Genomic DNA, 23,284 nt, shown 5'->3' with positions numbered 1-23,284 from the left:
GCCTGCCTGGTCCTGTACAGCTTGGGTCCTGGATCACTAGGGGCACTGGGGGAATGAAGAAAGGATACACATACAGTGAGACTGGGATCAGGTGGGGTTCTCTACGCACTAGTACCCCCACCACCGAGACCTGGAACCTCTTCATGTTTATTAGGTATAGCATGGGTAGAGGGATTAGCTCTCCTCAGTGGGAGGTCTCTGGGGGAGAGAAGTCTCAGTACTGTCCAGGAGGATGCCATAGTTGCTAGTCTTGTTCATACTGATCCATCCCTTCAAAAACACTCATACTGAGACTCCAGAAAAGCTTTGCCATTTCTCTTAAGCTTGGCCACATGGACAATGGCTTTGCCAATTTCCCATAGGCCAATTGATCTTCGTATCCTTGACAAAGACTTCCCGTGTCAAAATACACATTCAGAGCTTACCCTGCTCCCTGCAACAGCCTGAAAAGACAAGTGTTGTTTATGTTAGGTACTGGAGATATAAACAGAAGTTAAACATATTTTATTGGAGGAAAAAGAAAAATGCACAGATAATTACAGTGTGTGTTGGAGCCCTAATATTAGAGCCATATGCTAAGTATCATAGAGGCACCAAGGGACACACTCAGTCTAGGAGTGAGGGTGGTTTTGTACTATGGTAACAGAGCTGGCCCCTGAAGGATGAGGAGAACTGTGCTAGATTAGGGAGAGAACTATTTGTGCCCCAGAAGCAGCATTGTGTTGTGGCATTGGTGTGGCAGAACTTGGCACCCTGGCAATGCTGCAACAGTCCTTGTGACTAGAGAGAGAAAGTCTTGCATGCTTTTTGGGTATTGGTGGAGATGATATAAGCTGGTCCCATGTGAGGAAAGTTCCAGTCTTAAGGGTTCCTACTTTTGACTATAGGCATTAGGGATCAACTATGAAGAAACACTGGGTATGCTACTAGTTTGTGGTTCAGAGAATGCCAAGGCACTGGGAAGGGGGCAGAGTTTCACTTGTGGATTTGATTCCTGCTTCCCCTGATGTGTTAGTCTAAAAGCATGGCTGCAGAAGAGGCTCCTCCTTAAGCCTCATAATCGGACACAGGTTAGAAGTGTAGCTAGGTATAGTTGGTACTGTTTACTGAGGGAAAGCACTGCTTAGTAACCACAGAGGGTACACAAAACATCAGCATTGTCAGGGTTGTGCAAGACAGAGAGTTGGGTTTTCTCTGAGGTGGGGCTGCTGTTGGGGTCTGTGGACCAGCTCTGCTTGACTCCTAAACTTTGAGATACTTCTCCTTTGATCTCTCTGGATGAGATTCCTAAGTCTTGAGTACTTGTGATCCTCCTAACTCTGTGTTGGGGAAGCATGGCATTAGTAACCAACATTGATAAATCAAAGACTATGTTTTGTGTAAAGCTTGCTCCTTTAGACCATTAGTTTCATCTATATATACCCTAGCATAGCGTGATACCATTGGTATAAGAATAATATCCATTGGGTTCAGATGTGTTTCTTAGAAAGAGAATCTGTCCACAGTGTTGACAAACAAGTGGTTATACACTAGCTGCTTTTGCCATTGTATTGGTCCTAGTAAGAAATATACACTGTCTGATGTAAGATGGAGGGAACAAAGATGATTAAAAACAAACAGCAGCAGCAAAACAATAGAAACCTTGCAAATAAACCCACAAAAAACCCACACACTCATTAGGACAGTGGTGGCACACTCCTTTCATTTCATCACTGAGGAGGTGGAGGCAGGCAGATTTCTGTGAGTTCAAGGCCAGCTTCATCTACAAAATGAGTTCCATGACATCCAGGGCTGTTACACAAAGAAACCCTATCCTGAAAAACCAAACAACAAAAACAACAATGACCCCTCCCCCCCAAAAAGACAGACAAAGATAAACCAGGCACTCAATAGCTACAGGACAATTCTGGGGTAAAAGCTTTGGTATTGTGGGCACTAAGAAGAGTAGGTGGAGTAGAATGGAGAACATAAGGCAATGCTGGGTTTGTAGCTGTGATGACTAGATGGGCAGAGCCATTAATTGAAAAAAAAATGTCAGGTACAGAAATGCATGGGGAGGAGGAAGATGAATTTGGTTTTGGACATTTAGCTGAGAGCCATTGTTCAAAGCAAGTGTAGGGTGCATCACTGACTTAGGCCATTGAAGACTGAAACAAAGAACCCACAGGGGGTATGTGGGAGGAGGTGGTGGGAGGGAAGGATAGGAATATGGGTCAGGGTAAGGGTAGAAACAGGGACAGGGATAGACATAGAAGAGTCTGAAAGAAGGAGTAAGTGGAGACATGAGACATAATGACACCTATGGAAACTTTTCAAGGTTCTGGCAGTAAATGGGAGAGAAATGGTGAATAATTATGTTAGTTACTTTTTTGTTAGGGAGCCAAAATCTCTGTTAGTACCCAACTTAAGGGACAGAGGACTTGTTTCTGCTTTCAGTTTGAGGGGATGCAGTCCATTTAGGTGGGACAGAGAAGTTGGAGTCAGGAGCATGAGGCTGCTGGTTGCTTGCATTTCATTGGCAGTCTGAAGGCAGAGGATAGGATGTGGAATGACAAAGGAAGTTAGTGGAGGTCAGGGGTGTGGTGGGTGGCTGTGGCAGTGGGTGGATGGTAGGTGGGTGTTGGGTATTGAAGATTTCTATCTGGTAATCTCTCTTCCCTGTGAAGTTAAACACTGGTTTTCCCTCTGGTGATCTGTTTGTCTCTGTTTAGATTGTTGGCTCTCCTGATGAGAGACACACTGGAGCGAATAGTAAGTAAAGATTTTGAACATGGACATTCAGGAGTATGAAAGCAAACTCATCTTGTCCATGTGAGTTTGGGTGTACGACTGCCCTTGTAGGGTTGTCCCTTCAAATATGACTTGAAAAAAACGCAACATGGGCATTTTGAAGTCAAAGGAAAGAACTAAGCCTTTCTGAGTTATGATGTGCATTGTGACTAGGTTGAACTTTTGGAACTAGTGATAATCGTTTTATGTTTTTTTTTTTAACCCTAGTACAGATTGTATAGACCTTCTGTTTTGCACCTGCTGGGTTACTTTAGATACTTTATGAAGTGACACATCTGTGCTGTTGAGAAGGCACGAGCTCAAGACCTGAGTTAGAGTCCTCAGAACCAGGTAATGAAAATGAATCCAACCTCAGAGCATCTCTGGGGAGATGGGATGGTGAGACAGGAGGTCCCCCAGAAACTTGAGGGCCAGCTAGCCTGGTTTATTCAGTGAAAACTAACAAAGAGACCTAGCCTCAAACAAGATGGAAGAAGAGGACTGACACCTGTGGATGACCTATGACTTCCACACATCAGCCCTGGTACATGTTTGCCCACCTTTACACACATGACCATGTGTACACACACTGTGGTGATTTGAATGAGAACGGCCCCCATAGACTTATATGTTTAAATGCGTGGTCCCTAGATGGTACGTGGCTGTTTGGGAAGAATTAGAAGGTGTGGCTTTGTTGGAGAAGGTATGTCACTGGTCTTGGGCTTTGACATTTCAAAAGCCCATACCATTCCCCATTAGCTCTGATTCTCTCTGCTTCATGCTTGTGAACCCAATGGAAGCTCTCAGCGACTGCTGCAGCATGCCATGCCTTCCTGCCTGATGCCATGTTTGCTGCCATGGTGATCATGGCCTCTACTACAATGGAATCATGAGCCCCAAGAAATGTTTTCTTTTATAAGTTGCCTTGTCCTTGGTATCTGTTCATGCCAATAGAAAATCTAACACACACACACACACACACACACACACACACTAAAACATACATATACATGCAATTTTTTTTCAAATCATTTATCTGACAACTAGTGTGATTACATTGTTTTTCAGTACTTTCAACAATGTATTGCTCAGGGTTCTTTAACCATATATTTAGTATTAATACCAAGTAAAATCATGTGTTTGTGCTTTCACCCATTAGTTTGACCTAAAACTTGTTTTAATGGGCATCAATTCTTACATTGATTATGTATTGAATTTTGATAATAGATGGACTTTTATTATTTCCCAAGAGGTTTACTAATTCACAAAATTTCTATGTAACTAGAACTGCATTTGCTTTATGAAATTTGGTGTCTTCGAATGATAAAATTATCATTGTAATTCCAGGAAAATATCCCTAGGAATGTTTTACTCCTTAACAGTGCTGTCAATTCACTTTCACTGTGGCAGTGAGCCTAACACTTGAATCCCGAGACATCTAATGTGACTGTCTTTCTTTATTTTCCTTTCACTGCTGTGAATAGTTTCTACCCAGCAATTCAATGAAGGTAATGTTAGGAAAACTGATAGTTTAAATGGAGTCCTTGATGTCAGACTTTGATTTCCTTGGGTAAGTTTGTTGTCTCCCTAGCTCACCACGCAGCTCTTCATGGCACACCAAAGGGTTCCATTTTGCTTGAGAATGTCTATGCCAAGGACATCGTGTTTCCTCATTAATGTGAAATACATAGTTTCCATGAAAAGGCAAGGCCTTCCTTTGAACAGATTAAATTGTACAATACTTACAAGAGGATTCCAGCGGGGTTAAATTTAGAATACAGATATAAAATATTCTCTGGGTTTATAGCAGAAGTTTAGCGACATAGATTGCTGATGGCATGCATTTTCATTCTTTATCAACGTTATCTCCCAGAGTCCAGCAGGGTCCAGTATCTGGCTTAGCTGCCAGTGTGGCTGTTTGAGTTATCTCTGTAAGTTGTCTTCTTGCCAGAACCAGAGGCTTGTAGATGGTGACATATTTTCAGAGATTGTGCAAGAAATGTTGATGTTTCCTTTAATGCCTTGAGATGCTTCAAGTTGGCCGTGTTTCCTCTCTTCCTTGGAATTTCAGCTGTTTCATAGTTGTGACTGTTGCCCCAAAGAAGGGGTTCTTGGGATTCCTGAAATGGTGCCTCCTCTTGAATCACAAAGCTGAGGTGTAGGGAAAGGCATTATGATACTATATTCCTTCACCCGTATTCTAAGGCTTTTGCATTCACACACCACCACTCAGATGTTAATTCTAAGGGTGCGGAGAGCCTTCATATTGTGTATAACTTCAATGCATGCTGATATCTTTTGTAGCAGCCTATCCATTTTTATACTTTCACACAGTTTATTTTGATTTTATAGACACAGGTCCATCTCCATTTTCTTGTACCGCTTACTAACAAAATCTCTGGAAAGGCCTTCCAACTACCTAAACTCTCATAGTGATGAACACTTTTATCTCTTTGTAAGACTTAAATATCCAAAGGCCATATATCATTTTGCAGATGTCCTTGTAGATAAGATGAGGGGTATTTTTAGTTTGTGGCAGGGGATTGTGAACAGAGGTGACAATAGGTAGTTTCTAAATATATAATGAAAGGTGGGAAATTTTCTCTTTTCCCTTTCTTTCTAATTGTTTGTTGGCTGGTATGAGGATGGGATGTCAGCCACTTTGGACCATGAAATATAAGATACATGTTGGGAATGACACAGCAAGAAAATGAAAGTTGCCCATTTCAGGGCAGGCTCACCTGTGTCCAGTGAAATGCATCAGCATAACTTTAACTGTGTGGAATTATCACATTTTGATTCTGAGTTTTCATTGAGTTATTCAGATCATCATCGATTTGACCAACTTAATGTGCTTTCCAATCCTTGTCAGGTTGAGTGATTTTTAAAATTCTATCATACAGTACATATTGACTGCATCCACCCCTCCCTCCCCTTCTCCTGCCCCCTCCATCTCCCCTCTTCTCCTCATCCACTCCTCCTCCATTTCCCTTTAGAAAAGAGACTTCCTAGTGATATCACCTGACTGTGGCACAAGTGAGTGTTTCTATCATCATAATATATTTAGTTTACTTTTAACTTTATCGATCTTCTTTAGTTCAGCCCTGCTTTCCACGGATTATGCCCAAACTGAACGTTTAAATGTTTTTCTACAGATGTACTTTAGGGTTTTTCTTAAGAAAAAGAATAGTGCTTAATTTTTTTTCAGTATGCATGTACACATTCTTTTTCTCAGACTACCAGGATGTTGTGTTTATTGTGTAGATTTGTAAGGATATTTTTTCAGCTGTTCTGACCCAGATCAAATACCATCAGGTTAAACAGAGCAAGGGTGTTTGTGAATGGAAAAGCCATATGTAGTCACCATGACTTTTTCTGCATCCTCCTTTGGGGTCTGGTTACTATTTTGACACTGTTGCCTAATGGTGGTCCAGGAGCATAAGATGCTCAGCTGCATCAGGTTATTCAGAGATCTTGGTTCCCTCCCTCTACTGTGCTGTTAGCCACCAAGGACATCTGTGTGGGGAGTGGACCCAGCTCCCTGTTCACACAGTCTCTCCTGGTGGTTCCTGATAGGTTTCTGTTCCCTGATAATAGGTTTCTCCACCCACAATGTAAGTCAGATCCAGCTGAATTAAGAGTAAAGGAATAGGCTTGTTTGGGCAACACACTCACAGGGGTACCTGCCAGCCCCCAGAGATGAGGCAGGGAAGGGAGCAAGAGAAATTACATGACCATTAAAGGAGGGGCTTAAATGCCCTGTAGGTGAAGGGCAGCGTTGTGCCCTCCACACACTGGGATTGTGTCCAGAGAGAGAGAGAGGGACAGAGAGAGACAGAGAGAGACAGAGACAGAGACAGAGAGAGACAGAGACAGAGAGAGACAGAGAGACAGAGAGAGACAGAGAGACAGAGAGACAGAGAGAGACAGAGAGACAGACACAGAAATACGAGGGGAGCATTTGACTCTCAGTGGTAATTTAGTCTCTTACCCTAAGAAAATGATTAATTTTTAATCTTGGATTCCTATACTCTAACAATTTACTGTGAAAATATAATTATTTCTCTCTTCTCTTCCACTCACATAGACATTCATCTATTGTTTATTTCGTTTCTTATATATGGGTACCTCCTTTCCGTTTACATCAGTTTGCCTTATTTGCTGGCTAATCTTGTGAACTCGATACACATGGGAAGAGGGAACTGGGATAAGGAATTGGCCTGTGGGCACATCTGTGGGGGCATTTTCATGATTGCTAATTAATATAGGAAGACCTAGCCTACCACTGGGGCAGTATGTCCCCAGGCATTTTGGCCTAGGCTGTGGTAAAAAGCAAGCTGAGCCAATCAGAGTGTGTGCAGCAGTCAGTGACAGCCCTCCCTGGTTTCTGCTTCAAGCTCCTGTCTTGAATTCCTTCGGGATGGACTCTAACCCGTAAGCCATATCCATTCTTTTTCTCCCTAAGTACATTTGGTGATGGTGTCTATCACAGCAATACAAACCAAACTAGAGGCCTTCATGAGAAGACCTAGGGTTTGGAGATTTTATGTAATTCTTAAAATGTTCTGGTATCTCCAGAGAATATGTCCTACGACAGTCATGATCAGGTATTATGTGTTTGTTGTGTTTTCCCTGTGTAGGCCAGGATTGCAACTCACAACATGCATACATACTAATAAATATTAGATGGAGGTCCTTTGGGTGAGATGGGAAGAAATATTGAAATTTTCACAGTAAATTTTTAGAGCATAGGAATCCAAGAATTAAAATCCAGGAATTTCTAGGGGGCAAAAGAGAATTACAAATAGATCTTTTCTGTGACTGTTCCTGAAGGCTTGGCCCATGATCTCCAGGTTTTTATGATTTGTGGGAAAGGTATGATTAATCAGCATGAGGAAAACCAAGACAGATGTCGGGATAAAGACAGAACTTGTTGACTTGGGAAGCTCAGACATGATAGAAATGAGGAAGGAACAGAGGTTCATCTCAGGCAAATCCTCAAGAGCAAGTGAGTGGAAGCAGCTGCTGGTTGGCCTGAAACTGTCCTGGCCAGCCACCCAGTCATGACCCAGAAGTCAGCATGTGTGCCCTCATGGAAATAAGAAGGCACAGTGAACGGTTTAAAAATAGATGATCTTGACTCTCCTGTTGAATATCTCTCAATATACATCATTAAGGTTAGCGGTTTCCGTTTAATTCTTCTTGGGCCGATTTTGGATCTCTGTGTACTTAGTGTTTCCTAATGAGGTTTAGTCTTTGGTTTGGGTTTAAATATAGCTCATGTGTTTAGCCTACATATGATTAAGTCATAAAGCAAAATTAGTATGCATATACTTGTGAGCCCAAAAGTGTGCCTACTGCTCTACATTTGGTAGCTATTCCATTCACTGCTTTAGCAAAAATTAAAAAGGAAATTTAAACACAGATAAGTCCATTGTGAGAGGACCATTATGCCTGAATGTTCTTTCTTTTAGGCAGGCCTTCATCTGTTGACAGGCTGGATGAGGGAGGAGTAACTGGCATTGTAGCCATAGAAGGAAGCTTGATAAGCAGGTCAGCTAAGGACATTTCTTTAGTTTCTAGTCAAAGCAGCATAAGCGTATGATCAGAATGTCCTAAATGTGGCATAGAATGGGTGAACACAGCTTCTAATTATAACAGGAGGAGATGAGGCTTCCTATGTATGTAAACAGGATCTTTTCTGTATGGTCAAATGAAAATATTTGAAAGATGATGTGTATCATGTATGTATGTGTGTCAGAATACTCCTGCCATGGGACGTATGTGTAGGTCAGAGGACAGCTTTTGGGGTAAGTTCTCTCCTTTCACCCCGCTGGTCTAGGGACCAAGCTCGAGCTTTGGGCTTGGTGGCAAGGACCATCTCATCAGTCCACTGTGCGGAACATATCTGAAGGTAGTAGATTGCACTAAGTACATTTTGATTGCTATGAAGAGACACTATGACCAAGGCAACTTACAAAAGAAAACATTTAATTGGGTGATTGCTTATAGTTTCCGAGGGTGAGTTCATGATACATCATGACAGGTAGGCAGACATGACACTGGAGTAGTAGCTGAGAACCTTATCCACAAGTAACAGGTAGAGAAGGAGAGAGTGCCTGGGCCTGCCATGGGCTTTTGAAATCTCAAAGCCCATCCTTAGTGACACACCTCCATCAACAAGGCCACACATCTTCCAACAAGGCCGTACCCTCTAGTCCTTACTAAACAATCCACAACTGGGAACCAAACATTTAAATATATGAGTGTATGGGACCATTTTCATTCAAGTTCCCACATAGATAACCCTTTGAGATTTGAAGAGTCTTTTAAATGGTGCTAGAAATAGAGCCTTGCCAGGCAAGAACTCTATCCCTTAGCCATGGAATTTAAGGGTTTTAAATTTTAGGTTGTCCATGAGGTTGGGACAGGTATAGGAACATGGTCATCGGGACAGGAAACTTTCTAGAATTTAGAACTTTACCCATTACTTTGTATACTAGCTGAAAACATCATTTCTAATGGAGCACCAGTCTATTTCAGCAAATGCAAGTAAGTAAAACTCATGGTAAGTTTAGATAGTCTAAGTGCCTGCAAAAGTAAATGGAAGCAGAGAAAAGGAGCTACGAGTGCATGCGTGGTTGTATGTGTATGTGTATGAGTATGAGTGTGTGTATATATGTGTGTGTGAGTGTGTATGTATGAGTGTGTATATATGTGTATGTGTGAGTGTGTGTGTGTGAGTGCTGATGTTTTATGTAAGAAGGCACACATTGGCTCTCTTCTGTCAATGTCTATAAACATCTGAGAGTAGTTATTCTTTTGCCTATTACCTGTAACAAGCAGTAACCTTGAAGAATGCTACTTGAGCCTTTCAACTTTAGTATAATATGAGGCAGAGGCAGAGGCAGCTACATGCCACACAGTTAATAGGAGAGTCTAGTAAAAGGCTAATTCCTTAACAGCTGTTTTTTGGCAGTAGATTGACTTGAATATAATAGGCAGACACATAGCTTTCAGAGTTGCCAACTATAAGTATGTTTCTTTACTTTGCTGTCTATCAAGGAGCAATTACTTTTAAACACAGGGTCTCATTATGTAGCCTTGGCTGGCTTAGAACTCACTATGTAGACCAGGCTGGCCTTGAACTCAGAGATCTACCTGCCTCTGCCTCTCTGCATCCTGAGTGCTGGGGCATGTGCTCCACCACTCCTGGAAAGGTCCTATTTTATGGATGGTTTTACTTATCAGTGTTTTCTACCCTAGCAGCTCCATGTCTAGTGGGACCTGAGGCCACTGTTCAAATCCCCAGTGGGTGGTTACATCTGCAACACATGCTTGGCTGACAGGCTTCTGAGGGAAGGGCAGTCTCTAGCAAAGTGGGGGTCTCAGCCTTGAATGTATGGGATGAGGGTGGAGGCTGTTCTTGAACGAGCAGCAGAACCAGAAAGGACTTTTATGACCATTACCTGAGATTGCTCCTGACACTGAGTCCAAACCCAGTATGTGAAATGCTTTCACTCCTTTTTCCTAGTTGGGGATTTTCCCTGATAGGGAAGGGAAAGGGAGTGTTTGCAAGCCCTGTCCCATAATGTAGTCTGCTGATGGCCCTATGGAAGCCAGTCCCTTGGGATGATAGGCAACTGTACGCCGCCATTAGGGTCCTATAAAGTGTCACCAGAAGCAGCTGCTGAGGGAAGTGCCGAGGGAAAGGTCACTTAAGTAGTGTGGAAAACATTCCTGTACTCCTCATCATCCTGGGGCTTGATTCCTGCTGAACTGTTCAGAGTTTGGAAGCCTGGATGCTGGAACTGAAGTACTTATGGCGCTAGTTCTGTAAATGTCTTTTGTGGAGCTCGGTGCTGTTCGCACAAAGGGATGGAAACAGACTTACTAAAACTATCATTACCAACTTGAGAATAGGAATTGGTGAATGATTACAACGATAACAAGTTTTAAATGTATCACCAAAGGGAAGGGACTTTGCTGTCTGAGTTTTTTTGATAAGGTTTTGTGCTTTCCTCTCCAGTTTTTTTCTCTGAGGAGACCTTTCTAATAGCTCATGCATCATACGGGTTAAAAGGAAGTGCAAACACAATTAGCCCAGAAAATCGCAGTCCTTTCCAGACCCTTCTCTTTTGTGCTATTTATGACTAGTCTGCCTGATTGTTTCAAAGTAAGGAAAAACTTGGGTTTCTTATCTATACTTCATCAGGGAAACCGATTTGATTGTGGCGTGAACCTGACAACGAGGGCTACAACTCAACTGGACTACCAATAGTCTGTGTGTCAAAACTCAACACGAAAGGCAAGCTAGTATATGCCGGTGGACTTAAAGGCAGTGTTTGCCTACTGAAACACTGGCTTTTCGGAAATCACATACACAGCATCCCTTTGCTTCCATAAGAAAATGTCTAAGCCCCCGAGTGAAAGGTTCAGGCATCACACTGGCCTGCCCCTGTTACCTGGCAGAATGCACTCAGGCAGCTCTCTGGCCAGCCCAGAGTTCCACGAGAACCAGTCTGCACGCAGGTGCAAAGGACCCCTTTAAAAGACAGACCCCGGCCCACTTAGGTTCGTTCATCTCACGCTTACCTCTTCTCTCTCACTCTCCTTACTTCTCACTCCTGTCTTACCTCTTAAGTCTCCACTCTCTCCTCTCTCTCCACGTCGTCCCCCCCCTGCTCTCCCGCTGCTATAATAAGCTATGATTAATGGATTAATGTGTTCTCTATGGCTGTGTTCTCCATGGCTTGTGCTCCATCGCGCCGGTTCCTGGTCCTGGCTCGTCGCGCGGCCTACCTATTCCTTGTTTTTAATTTTTAAACTTCTACAAAACAACAACATGTAGCTCTGACATGGAGGCTTCATGATTTTCTGCTTTGTTCCTCTCTCTTCCTCATTGTTCATCTGGGCATTTTGGACTATTGTGTTGTTGGGGTCACGCTTGCCAGAGGCTGGGCTCCTGAATGCTAATGACTCATTAGTGCTCAGGAAAGAGTGCACAGTGGGTGTGGTCAGGGTTCTCGCTGGGAAGATAGGTTGTGCTGAGGCTTTGGTTTAAGTCTTAGATTCTAAGACAATATCTGTTCCAGGCTGGGAGTCAGTGGTTAACCCAGCTGAGGTCTGTGGTCTAGGACTGCCCACAAGGCAGCAGATTTGTAGGATCTCTGCCACTTTTTAGAGTTAGGGCATGCACTTCTTGCTGCCCAGACCTTAGAGGTCTTCTGACTTGCTTACCACCCCTTTGCCCTCCTCCTTCCCCCCTTTTCCTTTGCAGAGCATGGCAGACACAGTTTTCCTGGACTGCCTGGGTAGCTTGGAGTTGGACTTTAGGCTTGTGATAAGTCAAGGGACAGACTGTCTCCTGAAGATAAGGCTCAGCATTAATATCCGCAACCCACGTGGAGATGCCTTTTGACTGCTTCTGTTAAACTTACTTTCATGGGAGAGTAAAGTAATTATTTGAACTGTCTGTTTCTAGCTACTCTTCCTAGGCCATTTTTCACCCAGGAAGGCTTATTAATGTTTTATGACTATTGAGTAATTTAGAGGAATATTTACCACCCACAGGGACCTCCCTTAATAAATCAAATCTGGTCCCATCTGGAGATGAAGCCATTAAGTAAGGCTTGGGAAGCTGAGAGTTTGTTTGAAGGCTGCTGCTGATTTTGGTCAGCAGATCTGTTTGGTTCCCACTGTGTATGTCTGGGAAGGTCCTTCCTCCAGCCCATGTGTGTATCCAGGTGTGCACAAGGAAAGTAGGCTCCAAAAAAAGGAACACAGAGAGAATCTCTTGCCTGTCCCTGGAGCCATTACTCTATGATTAAAATCTCTTGTCAGTTGATTTGTTCAAATCCTAGCACCTTGAATATTTTCTTCTTTGATTGGCTATATTGTTGGTAGGATTTATCTAGTAATTCTGAAAATATGGGGGAAAAAAGAACAAGAGGGAAACCAATTATCCTCATTTTACAAGATCAAAGTTCAAAGTGGGCTGTTTTACTAATTAACCTGATGTGTAGATTTGAGTAGCAGTTGTGGCCCTAGAGGTTAATGCTTGCTTCCCGAAGCCTCTAAACTTCATGGACAGCATTCTAAGACCCATATGCAGTTTAGTCATCAAATTTCCACCCCACATCCCAAACCAGAAATGAATAGAAAACCCCAAGCCTCCAAAACCTCAAATGAAGGCTTTTCCAATTCATAGAAAGAAATACTGTGATGGCCACCAGCCTTTCAACAACATGGGATTCATTATCCTAGCAAAAATAACAATACCCCTAATCTAGTTTCATGGCTCCAATGGAACCAATTTACATAGAAAGGCTGATATATTGCTCTGCATTTCTCAGCCCCACCAACCTCCTACAGAGATGGGGCTGGGCTACTAGTTTGAGAAAATGAACCCAACATTCTTGGAACTTGAATTCTCACAGTAGTACCACCAACTCATGTTGTAACAGGACTGGCAGAAATGCAGATTTTCTAAAGAGATAGGAGTCTGTCTCTCAGTGTGACTATCTGACCATTCAAATAGTAGTTGCCAAAGAAATGGGAGTTTCCCCAGGCATCTTGTGCTGGGAGAAGGAAAAGGCCCCAGCCAGAGGGGGACTTGTCTCTAGGAAAGCCATTTCCCAAGGTTGCAACAGCTCCTCAGGTCACTTTAAGCCCAGACAGTGATGGGTCAGTGGTGGGTGGAGCCACACCTTGATTTGTGCTGCTTAGCAGTGCACATTTTTGCCCCTCTATTTAAATTTACACTCAGCTCAGAACCCCAAAGTCAAACTTGGGGAGTTCTCTGGATCGCTTTCTTCCCTTTCCCCATTCGGCCACGATGCATGCATCTCCTTTTTCCTGCTTTTTCACGTTAATTTCGATCTTTTAGTTGACTTATTGAAGACAGCTGGCCAACTGTAACTAAGGGCACAGGTTGGGACCCCCAAGTTTTATAACAATGTCTTCTTGGTTCATAGGTAAATTTTGACTTAAGAGTAAGCAGTGTGAAATAAATCAGGAGAAAATCATTCCTCGGGATTGTTGGAATCCTGGTGCAATTACACACAGCTACCAGGGAGTTCAGATGAAAAGGAAGCTGGATATCACCTGTGGATACAGACGGGCTGACACTCTTTGAAGCTATCTTGCAATTACTTTATCCTCACTCATCCTTTGTGAACTTTCCTATGGAATAAAGCCTATGATTTTTGAGTAGATTTTACTTTTGGTATTAAACAACAAAAACAAACCAAAACAACCCTCCCTTAAACAAACAAACAAACACCAAAATCCCCTACAACTCCCACCATATTGTAGAGCCAAATTTGAGTGACTCTGGCCTGGGAATACAGGTTTAGGGTACCCTCAAATTCCATGTTCCAACATGAAAGAAGTTTAATAGTTTGCGGAACAAAGAAAATTAAAGTCAAATTTTACTTACTTGATTTTGTTGAAATTTAAGGTGCATTTTAAAGTTCATTGGTGGGTCCATCAGAGGCAGTTTAAATCAAAATGGGGAAGTTCTCCTACAGGTCTCAGACGCTTTCCGAAACATTCTTAGCTTTTGGGTTGGTGGAAGCTAGTGGTCTGCTAAGATAATAGATTCCTATATTTTTAAAAAAGTTTTTGAGATTATAATTTAAGCATTTCTCCCATCCCTCTCCTCCCTCCAAACTTTCCCATATACCCCTTCCTGCTTTCCTTAAAAATTCATGGCCTCTTTTTGCACTACTTACTAGTCCAAGCATAGATGTATATTACTTACTAGTTACAGCTTGCTAGTTCTGACACATAAGGGGGCAAGGAATGGCTGGCTGTCCAGGGGAGCCTCAAGTTAGCCAGAGATGAGGTGATTAGGCTCTGGACCAACAACATTCCAACCCCTCCACATCACTGCAGTTCTGATCTGTCAACTGGTCTTTTCAGATCCAGCCTCTTTCTATGTCTCATCTGAAGGGTCTGGTTGAAGACTGGTGTAGCAGAACAGTGAAGAGTCATAGTGGGTCAGGACTTCCTAAGGTATCTTGGGACTAGAGTGGGGATGACAAGGGATGGTGTATGAAATAAGGTTTTTTGACCAAAGGAATTGGAGAGCTGAGCCTTTTGGTAGTGAGGCTCTCAGGAAGAGTCTAGAATGGATCTGTTGGTCCCAGCGAGGACTGGAGAAAGGTAGCCCAGGAAGCTTAGTACAAGTCAGCCAGACTCACCCATAGAGGGACAGGAAGAGGCATATGGCTTTAGGGATCTTTTCCATGAGAATTGAGGGCACAGGGGTAATAGATATTTAAATTATTTTACTTGACACAATTTTTCATATTCATGGGGCATCTTGTGATATTTTGATACATATACATCTTTAGTGAAATAAAGATAATTGTCCTATCACTTCACAAATTTATCAGTTTGTTATAATATTCAGGATCTCTTTCTCTAGCTGTTTGAAATAAGCAACAAATTTTTGTTGACTGCGTACACTCCATTGTACAGTAGAACACTAGAACATATTCCTCCTACGAAACTTATTTTTTATCCATTAAAATCTTATTTTTATTGTATTTTTAAAAATATACATACAAATTAGAAGATTGAATTGTTTCAAAACATCCCCTGATGATGTAGGTAGTGTTGTGAACTATAGTGGAGGGAAGAATGGCACAGAATTCACATCTATGTCAATAAAAAATGAGACAAATTAGAACCCATGTAGCCTCAAAAGCTGTTTAGACAGTTCTGCTTGCATGCCTGCTTCCTTGAAAAGTCACAGAGTTCTTTGATGGCAAAGGGTAAGATGGAGTTGAGATTTGGGACATGTTTATGGAATACTTTAAAAATAACCACTAGCCAGAAAGAGAGATGCTGTTGTTTAGCCAGAATAACCAGAGATGGAGCAAAGTAGCTCCAGTCAGGACAGATAGCCTTTCCCTGCAGTGGAATGTGCTGACTGGCTTTGTCATTCTCTCCTTCCCTAGAGCAGTCCAATTCCACAGATATATAAATCTATGAGAGAGGGTCCTTTCTCCTTTAATCTCGTGTGTGTGTGTGTGTGTGTGTGTGTGTGTGTGTGTGTGTGTGTGTGTGTTTGCCTTTACATGTACATGTAGAAGCAGGAGGTTGACTGTCTTTCTCTATTGCTTTCTACCTTGTGTTTGAAGACAGTGGCTAGACTGGCCACTGATCCTGTAGGATCTGCCATCTCTGCCCCTGGTGGTGGGATTACAGATAAGTATTGCCATGCCTAGCTTTTTATATGAGGTCTGGCCTTCCCAAGTGGGGTCCCCATGTTTGAGCAGCAAATGCTTTACTCACTGAGCTGCCTCCCCAGCCCTGGATGTCCTTGTTAAGAAAAAGAATGGGAGCCAGGGACAGAAAAATGTGACTTCTAGCTCTGCTGGTACTTCGTAGCGAAGGAGAGAAAGTATGATCTGCAGCTTCTTGTGGTATAGGAACTAACTTTCCAATAGTTAAAAAAATAAATGGGGACTTGAAGACAACAAACATCTGTTCTTGTTCTAAAGCCTGCCTCAGTGTAGGTGAGAAGTGACGGAGACAGACATGAAGGGTGTGCGACAAACTAATGTCTTCTCATTAGTAGTGATTGTGGAGAAACTCCAGGTGTGTGGCACACTTGGCGTCCAAGGCAAGAGCCGAATAACCTTTGCTCTCCTCATATTCTCTTCCAAGTTCCCACTCACTTTCAGCCTGACACTCCTCCAAAAAAAATGTACTTGTCAAAGTCAGCAGGGACACTGAGGTTTTTAAAGTCAGAGGCGTGTTACCTAATCTTGGTTGATTTGGCCCTAAAGAATGTCTGACTGTATGGCCTCAATCACCCCTCCAGGACAAGTTCCCTGAGGGTCTCTTCCTGCAGGTTCTCCACCTTTAGTTCCCACTCTGGTTGATCCTCCCATGCTAATAGTGTTGGGGAGCCCTGGAATTCATTCTTCTACCTACATTGACTTGGCAGCCATCTTGAGATTCCCTCTGGTCTGTTAACCTCTCCCCTGGAAGCTTAATGGGTAGTTAAGACACATAAGCTTATGGGGGCCAATTGCAGCCAAATTGTCACAGATGACTTGGTATGGGTGTGTCCAGTATCTTATAACAGTAAGGGGAATATAAAAAGCAAAAAGAAACCCTCCTTGCTTGGAAAAAGTCTGGAATACTCATATTGGAAATGAGTTGTTGAAGGTATAATAAAAGATCATAAACTTGTACCAAATTCATAAATATGAAGTATATGGTATTGATAATTGAATTATCAGACAAACACTGATAAAAGGTCATGTAAAATTTGAATTTAAGTAAACATTGGAGAAGAAGCTAAAGAGAAATGACCTTAGTTAGAAGATCACATTTTGAAGGAGAGTTTGAACCCAGCAGTCACACAGGAGTATACTTTCCAATACTAATGAGCAGTTCAGGTAGTGGAAAAGACATTTCTAAGTTCTGGGTACAGTTTAATCAGTCACAAATGACTTCATGAATCAGGGCAGCAGTTAGTGAGAAGCACCCTTGCTCTGGGAAAGGAAGTAAGCTACTTTGGGAAATAAAGATTTTGTAGAAATTAATGTCTGAAATTATCCCGAGGCTTCCTGTGAGGCACAGATGTGTTTCCTAAGTTCTTTGTTCTGATGGATATGGAGATTATTTTTTTTGAACATCAATTTGTAATCATGCACATGCATAACAAAGGAGATTTCCAATGCAAGGCACTGATTGTGCCAAACTCCTTGCTAGATCCCATGTCCTTAATCATTCCATGTTGTTTGGGGCTCACCTCTCATATCCAGAGGTTTAATTCAAGATCCCTGCTGGGAGAGGTTCAAATGCTTTTATTTGGATGTGAGTGCCATGGGCCTTGACTTGCATTTGCTATAATTCCTGTCATAAAAAAATGATGCCACTGTGTTCTCCCCATCACATACTCTTATACACCCATGAGGTACAAAAATGTAATTGTGATTTCATTCACATTATGCCAGCAGGTGTGTCATGTTGAGACATGTGCGTAAAGCCATGTCTGAGCCTCTGGCTTGCTGCTGTGGGGGTTCTCCTCCCCCTAGTCATCTGACTCCTTACCCATATGGCATGTGTGTGGCTTACTGGCTTACCCCCTGTCTCCCATCTCCCTATCTGGCTTCCTGACCTCCCTCTCTTGAAAGAAGGATCCTGGGGCTCCTGCAACCATCTTTCAGTGTTTCTTAACACTGTCACACCTCTGTTGCCTTTTTGCTTTTTTGGGCTTCAGCTTGTTCTTCAGTGTTAAGATGTCGACTGTCTCTCTGTTGGAATTCCCTTAGATCCATTGATGGGGACTCTGCTGTTTCCTGCCAGCTCTGAGATTCCCTTTTCACATAACTTTAATTCCTTCCTCTGTAATCAATGCAGGGATTCTGCAGGTATCTGTGCACAACTGAAATTCAACTATACCATCCCAGAAAAGACCTTGAATCCCATGCCTCCTCCATGTAGGATGATGAATTGCAAGTTTACTTTTTTTTTCTGACTCTAGGAATATGGAAAAATAAATCCACTCCTTTTGTCTCAGACACTCAACCTCTTGCTTCTTACCTTCCCCTCTTTTTTTCTTTGGTTAAGCTAATTTTAGTTTATGTTTACAAGTGTTCTGCTTACATTCATGTACACACATGGCACGCACACGCGCACACACACACACACATCATGTTGAGACCTGAGTGTGTGTGAGTGTGAGTGAGTGTGTGTGTGTGTGTGTGAGATGTGTACACCTGAGGAGGCCAGAAAAGAGAACCGGGTTCCCTGGAGCTGTAGTCACAGATGCTCATGAGCTGTCACATAGGTGCTGGGAAGCCAACCTGGATCTTTTTAAAGAGTGGTAATCACTGTTAACTTCTGAGCTATCTCTCTAGCCCCCTTTCTACCTTTCTACAACTCTCTTAGGTCTCCTCAGACTGGGAAACTTGCTACTGTCTTTTAATTTTTCTTCCCACTCCCAGCAAGACATTTGTCCTATTGATTCTGTTTCTAAACATCTAGATTTATCCTCTTTCTTCATGCTGCCAGTCTTTATTCTGTGAAGTAGTCTGGCAGAGGAGTGATACCCATCCCAGACACACACCATTGCCTTTTCCTCAAGACTTTGTTTTCCATGGTTTTCATCCCCTGCCACCTACTGTGTTGTCTCTGAAAATATTAACTCAGAAATTGTAGAAAGCAGACAATAACTTTTACAGTGACTACTCTTCTGGGTGGGTGATGAAATCTCTGCTGTTCAGCTCCGTGTTTTTAGTACATTAACCTCTGTGTCCAGCACATCTATGTTGTGTATGCTGTCTGTCAGTAACTCATCAGATGCCCGTCACAGTATTGCAGTGCATGTGTTCAAGTAAACTTGATCTACCAATACCCCAAAGCATGAGCATAGTTATGGAAGGAAGTACAAACCAAAGAAGGATAGTTGAGCTCTGGAGTACTGTGTAGTAACATGACAGGACATGGAGGAGGAGATACAGCATAGAAGCATCCATATGTGTTCACTGGGAACTGGTTCCAGGACTTCACAGAAGCTCAAGTCCTTTGTACAAAATGGAGTAGACTGTGTGGAACCTGGATATCATCCTGTATGCTTTCAGTCTTCTCTACATACTTCAAATACTCAATGTAATGTAAATACCATGTAAATAGATATTATATTGTATCATCTGGGAGAGAGATGACAAGAAAATAGTTTGTACACATTGAATAAATAAGTAAAGGGTTTTGTACTGTGTAGAGTTTTGTTATGGCCTTCACCTCCTTGATGCTCAAAGATCCCTAGTTTCAGTGTGGAACTTCATGAGAAGGCTCTCAACTGTGTCTTTCCACATCTGTGTGCTGCATGGGAGAATTCTGACTGGAGGGTTGGTTTCCTTCTCCTGTTATCCTGTGAAATACCTTGCTGCTGTTTCTGCCTCTGTTTGAGCTGTTCATCTGCAGGATAACCTTTCCTTCCTCGTGGCTACCCATATCCCACTCACCTTTCATGATCCAACTCCAGTATTGTCTTTCCCAATGTCCCTTACTAGATTCCCCCATGCCGCTTCCTGTATGTTCTATTGTTAGCAACACACATTTTAGAATTTTAATGGGACTGATTTCATTTTACTACTTGAATGGGGTTTGTAATGATAATCTGGGGGACACATCCCAATTTACAAAGCATTATCATATTGTTGTGTAATAAAGCTAGCCAGATATTCTAGAGTTGGAACACACAGTCATGGAGTTGGATGTGGAAACAGAAGCTGGAGGTTATCTTTATTGAAGCAGTGCTATCTCAATATTTGAACTGTCAAGGTGCTTTCACTTGTTGCAAAACTTGGGTCACACCTTTTGTTGGTATTTCCATGACACATAACATTTTTCTTGTTGATAATGATGTGAAGGGCTTCATTGACAGCATGTAGCATTTAGAGTAGTAGATGCTTTAAGTAGTTAAGCACATGGTGTTTCAGCACATGCTTAAGTACATTTAGAATGTGCTGAAAATGGGTGACAAAAGTGAATCACTACCAGAAGGTAGTCGGTTGTGCCGTGCAAACATTTTCTGCGGATGGCTTGAAATCACAGTTGTCTGGTCTCTGAAATGTCCTCCCGTGGGTGCCTTGATGACACGATGTAGCCTTAACTGATAAAATACAGTATTCCCAGTATTTTGATTAAGGTTACAAACAAAAGAAAAGGAAGGAAGTTAGGAAGGGAGGTGGGCTGGGAAAGGGGAGAGAGGGAGAGAGGGAGGGAGGGAGGGAGGGAGGGAGAAGTAAATGCAGAATCTCCTTTTTCTTCTCACCTGTAGTGCTTGGGGTCCACCTGGGTTTCATCCATGTGTGCTTCACTTAGCCATATGCCCAGCTCTAGGGGTTTGTTTTTCTCCCTTAGTGCTGTATTTTTATTTATTTTTGTTGTTGATGGTGTATGATGTGTGTTTGTGTGTGTATGTGTCTATGGCGTTATATTTTGAACTGGGTTTTGATGCCAAAGATCAACCTAGGCCCTCAAGCGTGTTGTGTAAGTAGCGATCCATCATGGAACTGTATACCTTTGTGGCGTTCTGAAAATCATTTTCCTGAGACCAGTTCTAAATGTGACAGTTTGTCAACATTTTTGCTCTGAAAATAAATTTCAGAAGGAATTATACTTAGTTAATAACACAGGATTAACATTTTGCTAAAATGCTACCCAGAACTATCCTAGCTTGCTAGATTTTAGAGTTAATTTTCCCACAGAAGGTCTAACAATAGGATGAGTGAAAGACAACTGAAATCTTTAATGTTTCTTTTTAGATCCCAGTAGTGTGGTTTGGCCAAATGTGAGTATAAGAAAAATTCCCACTATTTATCATGCAAATTCTGAGAATCTTTGGAACGGACTGCACAGAAGCAATACCAAGAAGAAGTTACTTAACTTTTTCTGCTGCTAGTGGTCATGCGGGTGGCTTTTCTGACCTAGACATGATACAGAATTTCATTTCCAAATTCATATTTTAAGTTCATTGGCTGCTTTCATTTCTGTAGTTTTTCCTACTAGAATGGAAACAATTTGGTATTTAGTTATGAAAACCAAGCAGGAACACGGGGAAATTTACGTGTCTTTCATGTGTGCTGCACCCCATTTTCTTCTGAAAAGGAACCGGCCCCCGAGCTCTCTGCTTCTCGTACCTCCTTTTCAATTCTGCCTGTGTGTCTCTCTGAAGAACTCATAGATATCTCTGGCTTCTTGTCCATGTCTCCAGCCTTCCTGATTTGCAAAGGTGTGAGTTTTTCTGAGGAACAGGCAACGTTTATTTTATCCCCAACTTTCTGCAAACATTGTCAAGGTTCCTATGACCAGCTCAGCCCTTTCTACCCCAAACTCCCCAGTGTTCTTGGGACAGCTGCACAAGAGAGTGGCTGGTATCCCACAAGCCATGAACATGTCTTCAGACAGTGATGGCTTTCTCCAAAGTTGACAGTCACATGGCTTTATCTGACACAGCAGATTCGTTCCATTGGGGTGTGGGTTTTCTGTAGACTTTCCTGTTCTGTAGTCCTCTCTTTCCCAACCTCAGGATTTTGCATATGCTAAGAGAACATTTTGCAAGTGAGCTGTACTTCCAATCATTAAACACTTGTCACTTATCCTTTAACATTTGCTCACAATATTGAATGTAGCTAGACAAAACACCCTCACAGCTATACATTGTCACCTTTATGAATGCTGGTGGCTATTTGATTAAGTTGTTGACTGTTTTCTGTCTTGTTACTAACTAGAATTCTTAGTGTTTTGGAAAACACTAGTACACCTTACTCTGAGCACTTTGCACAGTCCTATGGCTACTCTGCACTTGTTACATTTTATTTATGTAAGTAGCCTATAAACTGATCCAGAGTCTAATCTCTACTTTGTATGTGTTCCCTTTCTCATCAACTGCCCAATTAGCAAGTTTCATTTTGTAAAGTGTCTATTTAAGAGGTATATTTTGATTGATCTTTTAGAAGTCCCAAGGCAGGGCTCCTTCCAAAGTTCTGAAATAATTGTGGGATTTAGGCTTCATTATTTAAACCAAGAAAAAAAAGGGGGGATGTCCTTTTAATTAAACATTCCTTCTAAATTATTAACAGCTTATTTGAAGCATTTCATCTCCTCAGAGCTATTGTTTTTTTAAACTTTTGTTTTGCAAATAGCCTGAGAAAGAAAATCATTTTTGTTTTCTCTAATGGTAAAAGAAAGGGCCCTAATAACCCACTGAAGTTTCTATGTAGATGAACATAGCAGAGAATGTTAAACTTCAGTGAATCACTTGTTACGCTACAACTAATAAGGCAAACGAATAAGGGTGTGTGTAAAAGAATGGTCTGGGGCACATACTCTCTACTTGGATGAGGCACATGCTTATAGTTACCACATATAATTTACTAAAAGGAAAATTAATGGCGACTAACATTGCATCTGTATCTTCATATCTAATCAACTTAAGGAATTCCTTTGTTCTTCATTTCTTTTGTGTAATACTTGTACTATCTCTTCTAAAATTGTTATGATAACATAACTGTCTAGATGAGTCAGGTTTGATTGTTTTCAGTCCCTGTATACGTACTTACATGCCAGTACCATATGGAAAAGCTTGACTCCACATTTCCCACTTTTTCCTTCTTTTCATTTTTGATAATGTGTAGTTCTGGTACCCAAGAAATGAATGACAAGGAGATTTAAATCAATAGCAGATGTCCTCAAAGCCCGTGGCTTGTGTTTGTGATCATTAACTGTGAAGAATCAGGATACATAAAAAGATTAAAGGGTCTTTCCAAGAACCAAGCTTAAAATATATCTATTTACAAATAAAACAAATGCCATGAATGCTCTGTGTGGCCTGATCTCCTTTGGTTGTTAGTATGCTTTTAAAATAGTACTATGAGATGTCAAGCATTTTCCCATTCACTTATTTACCCTGTATGGTTATTGAGCCTTTTCCATGAGGTGAACACCACTAGGGATAGTGCTTTTTCACGGAAGGAACTGC

General features: G+C 41.9%; 1 protein-coding gene and 1 long non-coding RNA gene across 2 annotated transcripts in view; one reads left to right on the top strand and one right to left on the bottom strand.

Annotated features, from left to right (window-relative positions):
• Prex2 (phosphatidylinositol-3,4,5-trisphosphate dependent Rac exchange factor 2) overlaps positions 1–23,284 on the top strand; it is a 273,913-nt gene that overhangs the window by 4,601 nt on the left and 246,028 nt on the right.
• Positions 121–20,239, bottom strand: LOC121138772. The gene is made up of 3 exons (XR_005875636.1): positions 19,764–20,239; positions 14,210–14,374; positions 121–443 (listed from the first exon to the last, which is right to left on the bottom strand). It is a non-coding gene; the product is annotated as an uncharacterized LOC121138772 (long non-coding RNA).

This window comes from Mesocricetus auratus, unplaced genomic scaffold, assembly GCF_017639785.1.
Source record: "Mesocricetus auratus isolate SY011 unplaced genomic scaffold, BCM_Maur_2.0 Super-Scaffold_6730, whole genome shotgun sequence".
In the NCBI taxonomy this organism is placed as follows: Eukaryota; Metazoa; Chordata; class Mammalia; order Rodentia; family Cricetidae; genus Mesocricetus; species Mesocricetus auratus.
Note: the sequence above shows the minus strand (reverse complement) of the source record. Positions and strands in the feature narration are given on the sequence as shown.